Source organism: Dipteris shenzhenensis, chromosome 29 (genome assembly GCF_047967505.1).
Source record: "Dipteris shenzhenensis isolate YYH24624 ecotype China chromosome 29, Dip_SZ_1.0, whole genome shotgun sequence".
Lineage (NCBI taxonomy): Eukaryota > Viridiplantae > Streptophyta > Polypodiopsida > Gleicheniales > Dipteridaceae > Dipteris > Dipteris shenzhenensis.
Window position 1 is genome coordinate 44,209,224 of NC_141624.1, and position 5,000 is coordinate 44,214,223.

The window sequence follows — 5,000 nt, forward strand, 5'->3', positions numbered from 1 at the left end:
CCCCCCTGCTTAGCCCTCGCGCTACCCCCCGCTCAGCCCTCCCGCTACCCCTGGCTCAGCCCTCCCGCTACCCCTGCTCAACCCCCCCGCTCTCAGACCCTCACTCAACCCTCGCTCAGTCCCCCCTACTCAGCCCACGCTCAGCCCCCCCGCTACACCCCACATGGGCGCTGCTGCAGCTAACTGCATGGCCCCCCTTTCGCTCCCCGCTACCCCTTCACTCAGCCACTACCCACCTCCCTCCCTCCCCTTCACTCAGCCACTACCCTTTTTTTTTTTTTTTTTTTTGGGTCTCTTTTCCGTGGGGGGCCCAAAAAAAAAACTAGCCTCTCCTCCTTCTCCACCTCTTGGCTGCCTCTCCACTTTAGGCTTCCGCACTAGCTCTCCACCACCTCGCACTGGACGTGCCTCCCATTATGGGGGGGAACTGCTACTCTCGCTCCCAGTTGAACATTAACACTACGATCTGCACCCGCACCCCAAGAGAATGGGGGACAAAGCCAAGAAAGATGAAAATAACAACAAAAAAAAGCAAACGACACAACTGAATTTGGAGGATGTGAACACACGTTACAACCGAAGTGGACTCGGGGTAAATAGCAAGGCAAAGTTAGGACCCGACTCAACTTCTTCAGCATCTATCTCTACCTCAACCTCAACCTCAACTCCCACAGTGTCTTCAGGCCCACCAGCTCTAGTTCCAGTCTTAGCTCCATCTACATCTACGATGAGTGACATACTCATGCCCATGGCGTCAGTTGTTGTTCCCTTTCCCTCTTCTGTTACAGCTCTCACACAGCTTTTGACACCTACTTCTGAAGTGTCATACACTGTGCCGCATTACGCTTCACTTTTCCCTCTCCCTCTCAGTCAGCCCATCCTCCCACACCCCGTTGGGACTGCCTCACCCATTCCACTGTCATCTCCGTTCCTCACTCAACCACCGTCCAGTTTTCGGACTCAGTCCCACTCTTTCATGCCACAGTCACCACAGTTTCAGCATGGACATGGGTGGACTGACACACCAGAGGCCCGCGAGACCCTACTCACGGAGATACATAATTTTCGTGAGTGTGAGATGGAAGTGGCTCGCTTCGCAGGGGAGCAGGTCTGCTTCAACCAGGAGCAGGTCTGCTTCAACCAGGAGTAGGTCTGCTTCGAGCTGCATCATACAGGGGCAGGCTAGGGCCATTCGGGAGTAGGCGGATCTTATTCAGGGACTCAGACAGGATATCATGCAGCTCCGATAGGAGGTCACAGCCATACACACTGTCCCAAAGAGTACCCCGGTGGTCGAGGCACAGATTACGAGCATGCAATCTGCTATTGAGGAGACTTCCAGATGGGTTGACATGGCCAAACGGGAACCTGCAAGGGTCACCATTTCGGCTACCCTCATGGAGCAGCAGCAGAGAGCCAGTAAGGCTCTCAACATCAGAGTACGCAGGATCCCACGCACTGAGGCTACACCGATGGTAGATGCGACTGCGTTCGTGACCGCTACCTTGGGTGTGGCTGAGCACAAGATAGAGAGGGCATGGTGGGTGGGGAGAGATCCCAACCGAGAGCAACCCCTGATCATACGATTTCATGACACTTAGGCACGACTTTTCAGCTCTACGATGCAGGTCAGTCCTTCGAGATCAGCCAATGATCTCTATGGATGAGGATCTCACACCTCTACAGGTTGAGGAGAGGCACTCTTTGTTACAGCAGTGGGATAAGGCCTGAAAGGAGGGGAAGTGGGCAGTAGTACGAGAGGTACGACTTCTTACAGGCCCTCGTAGGACACCTGCCCCCTCCTCTACATACTAGGGAAGCGGGGCCTATGAGGCTCAGATATCCGAGACCCTGTCCTACACAATTTGGAACTGTAATGGTACCTTATGGTCAGAACCAGGGAACTTCTCGGAATCCTATACAGGCCATGACATAGTCTTCTATACAGAGACACATTAGAGTCCAGAGCGCCCTCTCCCAATAGTCAGCGGATATACATGGGAGTCTGCCTACAGAGATGAGACGAGGGGTATAGGAGGAGTTCGAGGTTCAGGTGGAGTTGCAGTGCTTTTTAGATACACACTTCGGGGGATCATTTTAGTAGAGCAGAGAGATACACATTCCAGATTTCTTTGGATCCAGATATGACACATGGATAGCCAAGATCTGTTTGTCGCAGTTTGCTACTTCCCCCCGGAGACCTCCCACTTTGCCAGAGATATTCGAGGTGATGATGAGACATCCCCATTTGCTGCCCTTTATCAGTCCATCATTGAATTTTCTAGCCGCGGAGAAGTCCTTCTAGTGGGGGACTTCAACATGAGGACAAGGACCCGTCAGGTACCACTTCTTGATTTCAGAGATGATTCCACTCTACTGGCAGATGTTGACCTTGAGGAGGCAGGTATGCTACGGGTTTCGGCTGACAAGAGAGGTCCACTTTCATCCTATGGGCAGGCCCTATTAGACGGGCAAAATACAGGATCTCATTATCTATAATGGTCTTGACAGATGGCCCGCTTCAGGTGGTTTCACATGCTTTCCACATGGGGGGGTTCCAGTGTTGTTGATTACATCATGGGATCCCCTGTCTTCACATCTTGCATTACTGACTTCACTGTAGCACCTCTCCCCCCAGGGGCTGATCACACATACCTTTTCTTTCGCATCTCCACCTCCCTTTGCACAGCACCTTCCACCCCACTCAGGGCTTACTCCACCTACCATGATGTACGCTTTGATCGGGATCACTCACCTTCTTACTCTAGCCGTCTGTACATACTTCTCGCTTATATTGACTTCATACCCCTTTTAGAGGATCATGCTACCCTTGTCACCCACTCACTACATGAGGCTGCCATTCACGCCTTTCCCCACACCACCCGCTCCACCCACCCACCACCCCCTGGAACCGTACCCTGTAATAGTTGGTACAATGATGAGTGTAAGGCCTTACGCCGTCAACTGAGATTCGAAACCAAAAACAGTCTTCTGAGTGCACCAGATATGCTACGTGAATACCGTAGACTGGTACGAAGGAAGAAACTAGACTTCATTCATCGAAACGAGCAGGAGCTACTAAACATTTTGTTTAGTAACAACTCTAAGGACTTCTAGCAGAGATTTCTAGAAAGATAGTCCCCTCTGCCACTCACTGACACCCAGATCTGGTTTGATTATGCACACACACTTTATGACATCCCAAATTAGCCAGTCCCTAGCCTCTCACACATGCCTCATCCCACATCTTGCACCCTCTTCACTAGAGGAGGGGTAAAGGATGCTGTAATGAAACTTCATAATGGCCGAGCAAAGGATCATGAGGGACTATGTACTGAGTTCATTGCATATGGGATTAACCTCCTAGCCCTGATCTTAGCAAAGCTTTTTAATGAAGCGGTTTGTTTGGGATTTCCACACACTTGGACCATTAACACTATCTCACCCATCCACAAGGCAGGGGATCCCATGAGCCTAGAGAACTACAGGACCATTATGATTGGACATGTCATGTCCAAGATTTATGCATCAGTACTTGACTCCGAGGTTAGCAGACTTGCAGAGTGTCAAGGACTCAGAGCAGTAGGACAGGCCGGATTTCGGCGTGATCATGGAACCATGGACCACATTCTGATGCTCAGATTTATCATTGAGGAGGAGAGATCACGGAAGCAGAGGGTTTATTGTTGCTTTGTATATTTTCGCAAGGCATTTGACACAGTCTCGAGAGCCCACCTCATACGGCACCTATAGGACTTGGGTTATGACCAGGAGATCATTTGGGCTATCATGGCACTTTACGAGAGAGTTTTTGGCAGAGTTCGAGTAGGATCCGGGTGGACAAACGAGATCATGAGTACCATGGGGGTCAAACAAGGGTGTCCTTTTTCGCCTACCTTGTTTGGCCTCTACATTGACGAGCTTGAGACAATGATGCAAACACAAGGGGTGTAGGTTGCTCTCTTGCAGGCACGCTGATCCAGATTTTTCTCTATGCAGATGACATGGCTCTCTTGTTTTCCTCAACAAAGGGGCTTCAGAGACACCTAGACACACTACAGTCCTTTTGTGAGTGTCATGATTTGAAGGTCAACCTGGGTAAAACCAAGGTCATGATCTTCAATACATCTCGAGCCATCATGCGTCAAGAGCAGTTCACATTTGCGGGGTCATCTGTTGAGATAGTTTAATCATACACTTATCTTGGGGTTATCTTCTCCGAACCGAGCTTCACTATGAGACCCGTGATGTAGGCATGCTTGAGTAGAGGGTATGCCTCATTGGCCAAGATAGAGAGGCAGTGCTTCCGCTCACACTTTCAGGATCCATGCACCAAGGGGTTGCTTTTTGTCTCCTTGGCTCGCCCAGCGGGGATGTACGGCAGTCCTTGTTGGGGGCCAGACTCATTGGATACAGAGTGGGCCCATGTGGAGTGGCTATAGGTTCTCATGCTATCACAGATGATTCGTGGTAAGTCATCCGCAGATCATTCAAGCTGAGTTTGGGTCACCCCCTTTACAGCTAGATGCTGCATTTCAGGTCATCACATATCTGTACCGAGTTAGGGAATATGGGGATTATACCTCGGGGCGTAGTAGGCTACCATGGATAACTTTATCCTCTTCTATGGCACTTGCAACAGGAGGAGATCAGAGGTGCTCGTATGCACATACAGAGAGATGGTTTGAGCAACTAGGGCTCCACATGGATAGACTACCTCCCTAGCATGGATGCTCCGTTCTCTCCCCTCTTATCACACGAGGTCAACTAGGTTATCCGCGAGGATCTACCATAGCTACACACTTTTCGGACCTAGTTGGAACCGAGTGAACTCCTAGTGAAGCTTAGCTTCTACAGAGATCACTTCTTACATATCACAACAGAGGGTTTCATTGACCCACCATGATACACAGATTCACCTACCCCACTTGATGAGGATCTCTCTCGGGCAATTCCGGGTCTCTTCACATAGACTTCGCATCAAGAGCGGTAGAGCAGAG